The sequence below is a fragment of the Corvus cornix genome, unplaced genomic scaffold (assembly GCF_000738735.6).
Source record: "Corvus cornix cornix isolate S_Up_H32 unplaced genomic scaffold, ASM73873v5 scaffold17, whole genome shotgun sequence".
Taxonomy (NCBI): domain Eukaryota; kingdom Metazoa; phylum Chordata; class Aves; order Passeriformes; family Corvidae; genus Corvus; species Corvus cornix.
Window position 1 is genome coordinate 160,933 of NW_024108685.1, and position 15,500 is coordinate 176,432.

General features: G+C 55.8%; 2 pseudogenes; one reads left to right on the forward strand and one right to left on the reverse strand.

The window, feature by feature from the left end:
• Window positions 1–1,591: 1,591 nt before the first annotated feature.
• LOC120412172 lies at window positions 1,592–13,750 on the reverse strand (annotated as a pseudogene).
• LOC120412179 lies at window positions 4,934–8,089 on the forward strand (annotated as a pseudogene).
• Window positions 13,751–15,500: the final 1,750 nt, after the last annotated feature.

A 15,500-nucleotide genomic window follows, 5' to 3' on the forward strand; every position in this document is an offset into this window, starting at 1 on the left:
CCAGGCTCCTGCCTCTTCAGGGTGCCGGGGGTTCCCCAGCTCTAGTATCACCCCTCTCTGCTCTCCCCATGCTGGGGGTCGCATGTTCCACCCCACCGGCTCTCCCAGGGATCCCCAAAACCAATGTCATCCCTCCACCAGTACTGGGTGATTGTCATGTGGATCCCCCAGGATTCCCTCAAGGGACATTTACAGCTCAGCTTTGGGGTCCTGCAAGACACAAATAAATCCTCCCGCCCTCCATCCCCCCAAGAAAAAACAGGGACAGGCAAAGGTATTTAGGGCTTGGTTCTGGAATCTGCGAGCTCCAAAACCCTCTCATTAAGAAAATCCCTCCTGGGGACTCCACAATATATTTGGGGCGAGCTCCCTCTCCTCAGTCACCTGCAAGATGTGGGGGGGAGTGATGTTGCTGAGGCCTGTGGAGCTGTGGACACAGCACACAGTTGGAAGGGCATGCTTCTGCTTCTGCTCCTCTTCCTGCTCCTGCTCCTCCTCCTCTCTCCCTCCTCTTCCTCCCACTCCTCCTCTGTCCCCACCTGGGACCCCACTTTCCCACCCCCGGCTGCCCCATGGCTGCCACAGCACCGGCTGCTGGCTGAGGGGAACCCCAGGGATGGGCAGGGGCTTGGGAAACCCCCCAGTACAGATCCATCCCCCCCCCCTCCGCCAGAGCTCCAGGGAATTGCTCCAGGGCTCAAGTGATGAGGACACAAAGGGATCCCCATGGAACTGACATTTTTCCATCCCAGTCCCACCTTTTCTTCCCCTCTCCCATTGCTCCCCCAATCTACAGAATCCTCCCAACTCAATTTGGGGTTCCAGCCCCCTCTTTTCCCCCACTCTACTGCCCCTTCCCCATAATCCCCCCAATCCCCCACCCTCCTCTCCTGTGCTTAGGTTTGGAGGTTCCAGGCCCCTCCTGCTCAGTCTGGGGGTCCCATCCCCCCTTTCCCTCAATTTGGGCAGCTCCTGGCAGCTTTTTCTGGGAGGAATCCCTGATTTTCGGGATTTTTGGGGTGTAGTTTCAGCGGGGGACAGCTCTGTCTGGCCCTCCCCTCCCTCTTGTGGCCTCTCAGCTGCCCCCAACACCCTGGGGGTGCTGAGATTTCCTTCCTTGGGACAAGGACGTTCATTCCCTTCCAGGAGCCCAATGCTGGCTGGGGGTCCAGCTCAGGGGTCCTTGAGCAGCTGCCCCAGAACCTCCGCCAGGGTCTCCCAGCGCAGCCGGAGCCGCTCGGCCTGGGGGCCCCAAAGCCCTCAGCAAGCCCCAAATCCCTCCCAGGAACCCTCAACTCCCTCAAACCCAGCATCCCCCACATCCCCTGCAAGTTCCCCCCATGGCACCGGCCATGGCCATGTCCCCACATGTCCCTGGCCCTGTCCCACCGTCTCCTCACCCATGGCTGTGTTCCCACCATGTTTCCATCCATGTCTTTGTCCCCTATGTCTCCATCCATGCCCGTGTGCCCCCATGTCCCCATGAATGGCCACGCCCCCAGCCATATTCATGTGTACCCATATCAGTCTCCATGTCTGTGTCCTCCAATGTCCCCACCCATGGCTGTGATTCCCCATGTCCCCACCCATGTCTCAGTTCAATGTCTTTATTTTTACCACAGTTTCAGGTGTTTTGAAGGGATGAAAAGAAAACCAAGGCCAAAAGAAAAGGATTTCCGTGTCCATGCCAGCTGAGTATCCACGTGCTTGGGTGGGAGGGAAGAACCCTTTTTGGAGGGGTTTCCACCCCACTGCCTCAAAAATCTTGGTCTTTGCCCCAGTCCATCACATTTAGCTGCAGAAGACACCCTTGGGCCAGAGAAAATCAGAACCATGGAATTATTTTGGTTGGAAAAGACCTCCAAGACCAACCAGTATTCCTTGATTCCACCAGAAAAAATAATTGAAAACAAGAGATTTTTGGGGCCGAAAGTCAACAAATCTGCTCTCCCCAACGGATTTCTGCTGTCAGTCTGCATCCCGATGGATGTCCCTGCCCCTGGGTTCATCCAGGTGCCCACAGGGGAATCTCAGCTCCGGTGCCTGGAGCAGCTCCTGCCCTTCCTTCCACACTGCCCTGGGTGCCTGCAGAGCTGTTCCTCTCACACGTTCTCCCTCTGTTCTTCCCTGCATCTAATTCTATCTGCACAAGAAGTTTTTCCTTCTTAAATCCATTATCCCTGAGGCGTCACTGGCATCTCTGATGGGCTTTGCTGGACACGGGAAATTTCTGGCAGCTTCTCCCAGAAGCCACCCTAAAGCCCCCTACTTCCAAAACCTGGCCACACAAACCCAGTATACTGGCCACCTGGAACATGGATCACCAGGTCACAGCCCAGTGAGGGTCACTGTGAATCATCCAATGTGGGTCCTCTGATGGGTGATGAAGTTGGAGCAGCAGACTCCACAGTTAGGGCACTCGCAGGGCTTCCCTTACAAGTGGGACCGTTGGTGTGAGGTCAAGGAAGAGCTGCAGGAGAAGCTCTTCCCACACTCAGGACACTCATAGGGCCTCTCCCCGGTGTGGATGCGCCGGTGGATGGTGAGGTGGGAGTTGCGTTTGAAGCCCTTCCTGCAGTCGGGGCAGCGGAAGGGCCTCTCATCCGTGTGAATGCGCTGATGCAGGAGGAGATGGGAGCTGGTCCGAAACTTCTTCCCACACTCGGGACACTCGTAGGGCCGTTCTCCACTGTGGATCTTTTTGTGATGGAACAGGTCAGAGCTGATGCTGAAGCTCTTCCCGCACTCCCCACAGTGGTAGGGCCGTTCCCTGGAGTGCAGGCGCTGGTGGGTGAGGAGGTTGGAGCGGTCACCAAAGCTCTTCCCACATTCCAAGCACTTGTAGGGCCGTTCCCCAGTGTGGATCACCTGGTGGCGAATCAGGCAGGAACTCCGGCTAAAGCTCTTCCCACACTCCATGCACTCATAGGGGCGTTCTCCTGTGTGGATCATCTTGTGGCGGAGGAGATGGAAGCTCCGGCTGAAGCTCTTCCCACATTCCAAGCACTTGTGGGGCTTCTCCCCGCTGTGAGGCTTCTCCACCACCTCCGAGCTCTGGCTGGATCTCCGGCCGCCTTCCTGGCACAGGGTGGGTCTTTCCTCCTCACAGCTCCCTGGGCTGGGTTTGCAGCCCCTCCTCCTGCGGGATCTCCGGGGCTTTTCCTCCCCATTGGATTCCTGGGCCGTGGAGCTGCTCGAAATGGCCTCTTCCACGAGGTCCTGCTGTGGGGATTTGTCCTCCCTGGTCTCCATCTGCAGCTCCTTGTCTGGGGGAGGAAGGACAAGGAGAGGATGGGATTTGCCTCCGTGCCACAGGGAAGGGGAAGGAGATCCCCCCAGTCCGTCCCCGGCAGGACGGCGTCGGCAGCGGGGTTGTCCTGCAGCCGGGGGCGATGCTGGGGCTGGGAGATGGAGCAGGAGAGAGGGGGAAAGGGGCACTGACTTCCTCCTCACCTGCCTGGGGCTCCCGGGCATCTTCCTCTTCCTCACAGCCTCCTCCTCCACCTGGCCAAGTTTTGGAATGAAAAATCCTGGTTTTAGGGTAAAACAACGTGTGAGCGTGCTGGGTTGGGGTTTCCTCCTGCCTAAGTCCATTTCTAGAAGTCACTAGACATCCTGTGTCCATGAAAACCTCCAAAACACCATGATGCAGAAAAAAACCCCTCCAAAATATTAAGATTCAGCAAAAAAGCCCTCCGAGATTCCCCCCTCTCTGGTCTCTTCATTTTGGAGTTCCTGGAGGTTTTCCCTCTCCTGTGGGTCCCGCTTAGGGTTGCAGGAAGTTTTAGAGATCCTAGGGGTCCCTTCTCCCCTGAGTCTCTGTTTCGGCTGCTGGGGGTCCCAGGGTGCCCCCTTTCAGGCTCCCCCCACTCTAGGATGCCGGGGATTCCCCCAGTCCCCCGTTTCAGGGTCGAAAGGATCCTGCCCTCCCCGTTAACTCTGTGCTTCCCCCTTTCCAGTCTGCCGGGGGTATTCCAAGCCGGTATCGCCCCTCTCCGGTTTCCCACGCCAGGGGTCGCCAGAACCGCTGTCCCCTACCCCGCCTGGCGATCTCCACGTGGCATCGGGGACCCCGCATCCTCCCCTCGGTAGTATGGGATCTGCCGACAGGCGCGACCGGGACCCCCCCGAAAAAACCACCTCCAAGATATTTGGGGCGAGTTCCCTCTCCCCGGTCACCTGCAGGACGCGACGGGGCAGATACTCCAGGGGCCGGGAGGGCCGCGGATACAGGGCGGATACAGGAAATTGGTGGACCCGCCAATTTCCTCCTCTTTCTCTTTCTTCTTCTTTTCCTTCTTTTTCTTCTTTTTCTTCTTTTTCTTCTTCTCCTCTTCCTCGTCCTCTTCCGGCTTCTCTTCTTTATCCGGCTCCTGCTCCTCCTCCTCCTCTATCCTTCCTGTTCCTTCCGCTCCCCCAGTTCCGCTCCCCCCAGTTCCGCTCCATCCGTCCGGAGGCGGGCCAGGAGCTCTCGCATGAGAGGGGGACGGGACACGATGTGAACGGGGGGAAGAAGGGAGAAAACGGGGGGGGACCCCCAAGTAGAGCGGTAAAGGAGGTAGGTCAGCCCCAAACCGAGCTGGGGGGGAGCTGGGATCTGGGGGGACGATGGGAAAGGAGCGGGAGAGGGAAGATAAAGGGATGTGGGACAGCGGAAGAGTGGTTCCCAAAAGGGGAACCTTCGTATCTCCATTACTTAATCCTTGGAGGGGTTGCCTGCGGCCCTGGGGGAGGCGGATCCGCACTGGGGGTGTCTCCAACACACCGGTCCATCCCTAGGGGCTCATGGGGGCTTCCCCCACCCAGCAGCCGGTGCTGCGGCGGCCGTGGAGCAGAGGATGTAGGAAAGGGGGCTGGCCCCCTGAGCTTCCAACCTGCTGTGGGGTGCTGGAAGTTGCTGGGGCGGGGGCCGGGGGAAGAGGGGGCACGCCATGACCTGTTTACCCCAAAACCAGCATGACCCTCCTTCTTCATTTACCACTAGGGGCTTTGCAAACAGGGCATTGTTTGAATTCTTTGACCCCATTCTAGGTAGAGCATCCAGCTACAGAAGGGGGACCCCTGAGACCTTGGAGGATGGGGGCAACCCAGAGATGAGGGAGCATTAAGAGGGGGAACCCCTGGGAACCCATCACTCTGAGACAGAGCTGGAAGAGAAGAGACCCCTGGGACCTTCCAAATCCCGGGCACCCATAAGTGGAGGACCCTGGAGAGGGGAACCTGCTGGACCCTCAGCAGCACAGGGAAGCAGAACCTCCCACAAACCCAGAGTAGGGAGACTAGAGAGAGGGAACTCCTAAGAGGGGTTTTATGGGCTGAATGTTGGTGGTTCAGGTTTTTGGGGGCTGAATCATCAAATTTTGGAGGGGTTTTTTTGTTGAAATGTGATGTTTTGGGGGTTTGGAGGCTGCCTTGAAGTTTTTGGGGGCTAAATCTTCGGGGTTTGTTTTTTTTTTTGGGGGCTGAATCTTGGTGTTTTAGAGGGGATTTTACACAGGATGCCCAGTGACTTCTAGAGATGGAGTTGGACAGGAAGGACCCCCCCCCACCTTGTTTATTCCAGCAAAACAGGATTTTTCATTCCCAACCCTTAGCTGGATGGAAGAGGAGGCTGTGAGGAAGAGGAAGATGCTCTAGAACACCCATGCAGGTGAGGAGGAAGTCACCGCCCATTTCCCCCTCTCTCCTGCTCCATCTCCCAGCCCAGCATCGCCCCTGGCTGCAGGACAGCCCCGCTGCCGACACCGTCCTGCCGGGGATGAATTTGGGGGGATCTCCTTCTCCTTCCCTCTGGCACAGAATCAAACCCCTTCCTCTCCTTGTCCTTCCTCTCCTTGTTCTCCTTTTCTTCCTCTCCTTGATCCTTTTCCTCCTTTCTTCTCCTTGCTCTTCCCTCTCCTTCCTTCTGTTTCCTTCTTGTTTTCTCCTTCTTCCTTTCCCTCCTTCCTTTCTCTTCTTCCTCCTCTTCCTTCGTGTTTCTTCCTTCTCTTTGTTCCTTTTTCTTCTCTTCCTTTCTCCTTTTTTCTTCCTCCCCTTCTTCCTCCTCTTCTTCCTCTCCCACTTCCTCTCCTCACTACTTTCTTTACATGTTCCTTCCTCTTATCTCTCATTCTTCTTTCTCCTTCTTCCTTCTCCTTGCTCATTTTTCTCCTTTTTCTTTTTTTTTTCATTCCTTCTTCTCTTTCTTCCTTCTCTTTGTTCTTTCCTCTCCTTATTCTTCCTTCCCCAGACAATGAGCTGTGGAGAGAGACCAAAGAGGACAAATTCCCCCAGCAGAACCTCGTGGAAGAGGCCGTTTTGAGTGGCTTCATGGCGCAGGAATTCAACGAGGAGGAAAAGCCCCGGAAATCCCACACGAGGGGGGGCTGCAAACCCAGCCCATGGAGTTCTGAACAGGAAAGACCCCCCCTGTGCCGGGAAGGCGGCTGGAACTTCAGCCAGAGCTCGGAAGCTGGTGGTCCAGCAGCGGCTTCACAACAGAGAGAAGCCCTACAAGTGCTTGGAATGTGGGAAGAGCTTCAGCCAGAGCTACCACCTCATCCGCCACCGGAACATCCACACTGGGGAAGGGCCCTACAGGTGCAGGGAATGTGGGAAGACCTTCAGTGATGTCTCCACCTTCGCTGCCCACCAGCGAGTGCACACGGGGGAACGTCCCTACAAGTGTGGGCAATGTGGGAAGAGTTTCAGTCAGAGCTCCAACCTCCTCACCCACCAGCGCCTGCATACGGGGGAACGGCCCTTCAAGTGCCCTGACTGCAGGAAAAGCTTTGTCCGCAGGTCCGACCTTGTCATCCACTGGCGCATCCACAGCGGGGAGAAGCCTTACGAGTGTCCTGAGTGTGGGAAGAGGTTTCGGAGCAGCTCAGTTCTCATCAGGCATCAGCAGACACACACAGAGGGGAGGCCATACGAGTGTCCTGAGTGTGGGAAGAGGTTTCGAAACAGCTCACATCTCATCAGGCATCAATGGACGCACACCGGGGAGAGGCCCTATGAGTGTCCTGAATGTAGGAAGAGATTCAACCAGAGCTTTGCCTTGATCAGACACCAACGGACCCACCAGTAAGGGAAGCCCTATGAGTGCCGCGACTGTGGGAAGAGGTTGAGTCAAAACTCCAAGCTCATCACCCACTAGCATCTGCACACTCAGGAATGGCCCTACAGCTGTGGGGAATGCGTGAAGAGCTCCTGCCTGAATTACCATCAGATGATCCACACAGGAGAACGGCCCTACCAGTGTGAGGAATGCAGGAAAAGTTTCAGTGATGGTTCCATCACCCACCAGTGCCTGCACACTAAGGAATGGCCCTACAAGTGTCAGGAATGTGGGAAGAGCTTCAGCATCAGCTCCTACATGATCTGCCACCAGAAGACCCACAGCGGGGAGAAGCCTTACAGGTGTCCTGAGTGTGGGAAGAGGTTTCAGAGCATCTCAGTTCTCATCAGGCATCAGGGGTAGAGGCTCCTCCGCTGTACCAGCTTCAGGAAGAGCTTCAACTGTAGCTCCAAGCTCGTCACCCACCAACACATCCACATTTGGGAGAAAGCCTGTGAGTGTTGGGAGTGTGGGAGAAGCTTCTCCCGCAGTTCTGCCTTGACCTCACACAAATGCACCCACCAATAAGGGAAGCCCTATGAGTACCCCTGCTGGGGGAAGAGCTTTGTCTATTGCTTCAGCTTCTCCACGCGTTGGAGGCCCAACATTGGATGATCCAGTGACCCACATTGTGGAGAGACCTGGTGATCCATGTTCAGAGCAGGGATGTATTCAAGAAGACACTTTTTTTGAGGCCTGTGACCAAATAGGGACAATTTGAGGATTAGGATGTTCCCCAGGTGACCACCAGAGACCCTCAAATGACCTCTACTCTAATATAAATGAGTTCCAAGAAGTGATGGGAATATGTAAAAGAATTCGAGGGGAATGTTTAGCATGTATGTATGAGTTTGGGAAATGTATTAATATGTATTAGTTATATAGATACAAATGAATATGTTAGATAGCTGAGTGTGTGATAGGGGTAGATATCCCCTGTGCACACCTGGCACCGAAATAAAGTAAAGCTGCTTTCTAATAGTGAAATTACAGAGTTAAAGAGTTTAGTTCCCGATTTTCAGTCACATTTTCTTGTTGCCAAGCTCCCCCTCCACGTGCAATCCCCAGTGCCAAACATGTGTTGACACTCCAAAAGCAGCCGGGCTGTGCAGTGGGAGGTCCCTGTGTCCCCACCTTGCACATCAGTGGGAGCTCCAGTCCTTGAGGGGTGTCCTTATTCCAGGGAAGAATCTCCACATCCGTCTCCCCCTAAGAATGGATACATCAGGAGACACCACAGTTAAAATTTGGGATGGGGCTTTTATAGTCTGAAGTCTTGCACTGTCAGTCAGATGTGCTCAGGCAGCTGTGCCAGCTCAGCAGCTTTGGATAAATTATCAGTGGAATCACTTGATTGTTCCTTTATCCTGGTATTTTAACAGATCTACTGTATTTACCTCACTGCCATTCAACCCCAAAAGCAGTGGGAGCCCCCTTCTTCATTTACTGCTTGGCATGTATGCAAACAGGGCATTGTTCGTGTTGTTTGACCCCATTTGAGCAGAGCATCTGGCTAAGGACCCCCGTGGGATGCCCCTGCCAACTGTCGCACCCCCAGTTTTCCTTATTCTCTCATCCATTTCCCATGGTCCCTGCAATCCCCAGCTCCCCCCACAGCTTGGTTTTGGGGTGTCCCCAACACCCCGGTTCAGTATTGGGAACTCAGCCCCTTCACACTCAGTCTGGAAGCCAAAAGACCCTCTTCTCCACCCTCTCACACCCCCTTCCAATCATACCTCCAATCTCCAGGTTTCCCCAGAACTTGGTTTAGGGATGCCACCCACCTCCTACTATGGGGGTCCGACTTGCCCCTTTCACTGAGCTTTGTGGCTCCCATATCCGTCCCACTCCGTTTATGGCTCCCAGACCACACCTCCACCCCTTTCCCATCGTCCCCCAGATCCCCAGCCCACCATCCCCTGCTCTTGGTTTGGGGGTCCTACCACACCTTTTCCCGTCCTGCCCCTACTGCTTCCCTCTTTCGCCCGCCCCACCCCGTTCACCAGAGAGCTCCGCGCCCGCAGCCGGAGGACTCCCAGCACCACCAGTAACCACCAGTACGGACCCAGCTGTCCCATCCCCAGCGCCGGGCAGGTCCCGACACCCCAAAAGCAGCCGCGCTGTGCCCTGCGGGGATCGCCGCGGCCCCGCCCCGCGCGGCACTGGGAGCACCAGTCCGGACCAGTGCGGAGCGCGGGCGGGCGGCATCAGCCGTGCCCGGGCAGGGCCGGGCCCCGCGGGGCTCCCGCCCGCACTCGGCCCCCGCCGGGACAGCGCGGGGGGCCCGGCCTGGCCGCCCCCACCTCCCCCTCCCCAAATTCCGCTCCGGGGGCGCTGGGGGCGAGAGCGGAGTCCGGGGGGGCTGGTCCAGGTGGGAAGCGCCGGGCACTGCGGCTCTGCCTGGCGAGTGCGGAGCCATCAGCGCCGAGCGCTCTGCACGGCTGAGCGCTGCCTGAGGGCTGGGGCTGCAGCAAGGGGGGACACCCTCCTCCAGCTGGGATGTCCCGCAATCGGGGGACCCCCACAAGCGGTTATAACGCCTCCGGCATCGGAGGAACCATGGGGTCACCCCAACCCCACAAAATGAAGGCAGGGGACTTCCACAAGCTATTTATTACCTGAAAATTGGCAGAAAGGAGCAGGATTCTCCCCAAAATGGGTTCACCTCATCCTACATTACCGCAGCCCCCGAGAATGGGGGAGAGTCACCTCAGCCCCCGAAAATTAGCAGTATATTCCAAAAAGCCATTTATAACGCCCCAACGCTAGCAGAAATCAGCAGGGTCCTCCCCAAAATGGGCTACCTTTATCACTCCCTCTGGGGCCCCCCTCCCAAGTGCCAAAGTCACGTCTCCCCCCTCCCACTCCGGATTCTGGGTACCCCAAAAACTCCCTCAGGATGGGGGGTGCCCAGAAATCCCCTCAGGAATGGGGAATATCCCAAAATCCCTTCAGGAATGGCAGTTACCCCAAAACCTCCAGATTTGGGGGTACCCTGAAATACCCTCAGGGACACGGCCCCCCCCATCCTGAACATCCCGAATCTTTCGCTATCTTATTCCAGATCCCTTCCCCAGCCCTCCCAAACTTCATTCCAGCCCCTAACCTGCATCCCACCGCTCCCAATCCCAATCCCACTCCTCCTGGATATAGGTCCCTTTTTCCAAGCCCTATTTCCTCCATCCCACCCCATCCCATCCCTCCCAAACCCCATTCCTCTCTTCCAAACTCCATCCCACTCCTCCCAATCCACATCCCACACCATCACAAACCCCATCCCACCCCTCCTAGGGGTTTTGGGGGTGCTGTGGGATTGTGTAATTTTTGGGGTGGAATTGAGCCATTTTGAGGTGGGATCATGCCCTTCTGGGGTGGGATCAAGGTATTTTAGGTTGGGATTGAGTCATTTTGATGTAACAGATTGATCCCTCTTGGATTTGGGGCGCAAAAGCAATGGAGAAAACTCTCCCACATCTCCCCAAATATTCCCCTGAACCCCAAAATCCCAGTAAAATGGTGGAGGTTTAGAGGTCTTCATTCAATTTCTTTATTTTCACCCCAGTCTCAGGTGTTTTTAAGGGATGATCAGGAATCAAAAGAAAATCAAGGCCAAAATAAAAAGATTTACATGTCAGCATGGTGTGAGTATCCATGGGGTTGGGTTGGGTGGGTGGAAGAGCCTTTTTAGAGGGGTCTCCACCCCACTGTCTTCAAAATTTTGGTCTTTGCCCCAGTCTATCACCATCTGGCTGTGCAAGACAATCATGGGCCACAGAGAATTAGAATAGTGGAATTATTTAGGTTGGAAAAGACCCTAAAGATCATCCAGTGTTGCTTGACACCACAGGAAGAAATGATTGGACAGAGCAGGTGAGACTTGTTGGGGTTTAAAGCCAACAAATCCACTCTTCCCAATGAATTTCTAATGTCAGCCTTTGTCCCAATGGATGCTCCTGTCCCTGTGTTGATCTGCATGCCTGTGGGGAAGAAGGAGGATGCGGAGACCACATGCCAGGTGTCTTCCAGTGTGGATCACCAGAAACATGGGTCACCAGGCCTCAGCCCAACATGGATCCTCCAGTGTTCTTCCTGGAGCTGGGGCCCTTGTAGGGCTTCTCTTACCAGTGGGTCCGTTGGTGTGAGGTCAAGGCAGAACTCTGGGTGAAGCTCTTCTCACACTTCAGGCACCTGTAGGGCCTCTCCCCCGGTGTGGACGCGCCAGTGTTTGATTAGGTCAGAGCTACGAATGAAGCTCTTCCCACAATCAATGCAGCGGAAGGGCCTCTCCTCCGTGTGCATCCGCTGATGCATGAGGAGATCAGAGCTGGTCCGAAAGCTCTTCCCACACTCCCCACACTTGTAGGGCCGTTCCCCAGTATGGACACGCTGGTGGATGACAAGGCTGAAGCTGCGGTTGAAGCTCTTCCCACATTCCAAGCAGTTGTACGGTCGTTCCCCTGTGTGCAGCCGGCGGTGGCTGATGAGGTGGGAGCTCTGGCTAAAGCTCTTCCCACATTCCAAGCAAATGTACGGCCGTTCCCCAGTGTGGAAGCGCTGGTGGTATATGAGGCTGGACTTCTTGCTGAAGCTCTTTCCACATTCCAAGCACTGTAGGGGCGTTCCCCTGTGTGAAGGCGCTGGTGGACTCCAGGTCGGAGCTCTGGCTGAAGCTCTTCCCACATTCCCCACACGTGTAGGGCCGTTCCCCAGTGTGGATCTTCTGGTGGCGGATCAGGTGGGAGCTCCAGCTGAAGCTTTTCCCACATTCCAAGCACTTGTAGGGCTTCTCCCTCTCATGAAGCTGCTCATGGATCACCAGCTCTGAGCTCTGGCTGAAGCTCTGGCCACCTTCCTGGCACAGGGCGGGTCTTTCCTCCTCAGAGATCCCTCGGCTGGGTTTGCAGCCCCTCCTCATGTGGGATCTCCAGGGCTTTTCCTCCTTGTTGACTTCCTGTGCTGTGGAGCTGCTCAAAATGGCCTCTTCCACGAGCTTCTGATGTGGGGATTTGTCCTCTTTGGTCCCCGTGCACAGCTCATTCCCTGGGGGAGGAGGGAAGAAGGAGAGGAAGGGAAAAGGAGAGGAAGGAAGAAGAGGAAGGAAAAAGGAGAGGAAGGAAGAAGACAGAAGAGGAATAAAACAGAAGAAGACAGAAGAAGAAGACAATGACGATGACGACGACGACGAAGATGATTACAACAACGATGATGATGAAGAAGAAGCAGAAGAAGAAGCAGAAGAAATGAGTGAGTCAAAGGAACAAGGAGAGGAGGGATTGAGGAGAGAGGAAGGAAGGAAGAGCAGGAAGAGGGAGAGGAAGGAAGTGAGGAAGGCAGAAGGGGAAGGAATGAAAAGGAAGGAGAAGAAGGAACAAAAAGAATGAAGAAGAGGAAGAAGAAGAAAGGAGAGGAAGGAATGAGGAAAAGGGAGGAAGGAGCATGAAGAAAAAGGAGGAAGGAGAGACAGGAAAGAGAAGGAACAAGGAGAAGAAAGGAGAAGGAGAAACATGGAGAAGGGAGAAGGAAGGAGGAAGAAAAGAGGAGAGAAAGGAGATTTGCCTCTGTGCCATAGGGAAGGGGAAGGAGATCCCCTCAAATCTGTCTCTGGCAGGACAGCATTGGCAGCGGGGTCCTGCAGCCGGGGGCGATGCTGGGCTGGGAGATGGAGCAGGAGAGAAGGGGAAAGGGGCACTGACTTCCTCCTCACCTGTCTGGGTGTCCCAGGGCATCTTCCTCTTCCTTGCAGCCTCCTCCTCTATCTGGTCAAAGTTTTGGAATGAGAAATCCTGGTTTTGGTGGAAAAAACAAGACGTGAGATGTGCTGGATTGGATATTCCTCCTGTCCAACTCCATCTCTGGAAGTCACTGGGCATCACACTAAGACACAGCCCCCAGAACCCCAAGATTCAGCAAAAATACCCTCTAAAGTAGGAAATTCAGCCCCAAAAACTACAAAGCACCAAGATTTAGCCCAAAAAACAACCAAAATACGAAAACTCACCCCTCAAAAACGTCTAAAGATCAAGATTCTGCCAAAGAAAAATCTTTCAGGAGTTCCCCCTCTCTGGTCTCTCCACTTTTGTGTTTCAGTTTCCCCTTGTCCAGGCTGCTGGGGGTCCTCCGTGTATTGGAGATCCCCACTCTCAAGGACCCCAAGGGTCCTGAGAATCCCAGAGGTCTTCCTGATTTGGGGGTTATGGTGGTCGCTCATCTGGGCTGCTGGAGGTCCAGTGGGTCCCCCCATCCGAGGTCCCCCTGCTTAGGGATACAGGGCGTCTTGGGAGTCCTGGGACGTTTGTGCCCTGACTCTCTGCTTCAAGATGCTGGGGGTTCCAGAGCTCCCCGCACTCTGGGTTTCCCACTTCGGTGCTCCTTGGGGAGCCCTCTCCAACCTATCCCCTTCCCCTGGCTGCCGGCGGTGCCCCCTCTCTGGGTACTCCGCTTCTGGCTCCCGAGCGTACCCCCTCTCCAGGCTTCTCCGTCTCCGTGCTCGACCCCCTCCAGGCTGCTGGGGGTCCCCCAGCTCCGGTATCGCCCCTCTCCGGTCTCCCCTCTCTGGGGCTCCCCCCACACACCTCGGCTCTTCCGAAGGGCCCCCAAAACCGGTGTCCCACCCCCCCGCCAGTACCGGGCGATCGCCACGAGGGCGGGCTGACAATGGAGGCGGCGGGACCTGACCAGGAAGCCCAACCCCACTGCGGCTCCGGGAACGCGGTACCCCCGCCCACCGCCGGGGCTCTGCCGGCAGCCGCCACCGGGACCACGCCAAAAACGCCACCTCCCGGAGACCCTTCAATATCCCCCCAAGGCGCATTTCCGGCTCAGCTTTGGAATCCCGGAAGATCCAAAGATCGGCCTCCCAGAAAAACTCTCCCAGGAACCCCCCATGATATTTGCGGCGAGCTCCCGCTCCCCGGTCACCTGCGGGATGCGGAGGGGAGGACCGATGCTCCCAGAGCGGGGGGCTGCACTTACAATGAGCTGTGGACTTGTGGCTCCTCCTCTTCCTGCCCCTGCTCCTCCTCCTGCTCCTCCTCCTCTCTCTGCCTCGTCCTTTCCTCCTCCGGCTGCTTCTTTTGCTGCTGAATATTGGCTTCTCCTCTTCGTCCTTCATCCGTCCTCCTCCTGCTTCTCCTTCTTCATCTCTCTTCGCCTCTTCTTCTGCTCTTCCAGGCACCCTGGATGTGCGTACAGACTGGGGAAAGGAGAGAGTAGAGAGCAGCTGCAGGAAGGGACCCGGGGACCTGATCGATGCTCCAGTTGGATCTGTCAGCAGTGCCCTGGCAGCCAGGAGGGCCATCCGGTGCTGGGGTGCACTCAGGCCCAGCATCGCAGCCGGGCCAGGGACGGCACTCACGGACAAAACAGTCTGGTGGGGATAGGAATTGAATTAATTACCTATCAAAATCATAGCAGGATAATGGAAAGTAAAATAGATCTTACAAACACCTTCCCCAACCCCCTCCCTCCTTCCCGGGCTCTCCCTTCTTCCAGTGGCACAGGGAGACGGGAATGGGGGTCACGGTCAGTTCATCACATCTTGTTCCTGCTGCTGCTCAGGGAGACAAGTTGGGAGTCCTTCCCCTGCCTCAGCATAGGTCCCCCACAGGGTCACAAGTCCTTGCAGCAAAACTGCTGCAGGGTGGGCTCCTCTCCCCAGGGATCCACAGGGATCCCAGCACAGGCTTTCCATGGGCCTCACATCCTTTTCGGGCATGCGCCTGCTCCAGCGTGGGCTTCTCCAGGGGCTGCAGGGGAATCTCAGCTCTGGCACCTGGAGCAGCTCCTGCCCCCTTCTACACTGCCCTGGGTGTCCTGCAGTGTTCCTCTCGCATGTTCTCGCTCTGGTCTCTCTGGAACCAATTCGCATCTGCCCAAGAACTTTTTCCTTCTTGAATCCATTATCCCTGAGGTGTGTCTTGGGGTGATTTTATAATACTGTATTCCCCTATTGTCTGCTTACTGCCCAGAAATGGGTCCCTCAGCTTTAGGCTGGGCCCGAGGGAAAGGGGGGGGAAGCCGACCGAATTCTTCAGCGTGATTTGCGTTCAAGGACTCACACGCTCCCCCACATTCTTACTGCTGCAGAGCTGAGGGATCACCTTCCTGGTTTTAGCTAACCTGTTAGCTGAGGCAAGAATTTTTCCCAGGACTGCATACCAGCATACCAAAATCCTCTGGAAATTTTTCTTCTTCTTCTGGAACTGTTTGGCCTAGCTGTGGTCTGAGAACCAGGTCATTGGACCCCACGGACCAGTGGGGAGGCTGCAGGGATGCCGCATCCCGGCCTTGGACCTCGGGAGGGGCTGAGCCAGCTACAGAGGGAACTCTAAGTCCACCAGCTTTCTCTGCATCAAGGAAGTTTAATATTTTAACAGCTATTCATTTTTCCTGTGCCCTGCTG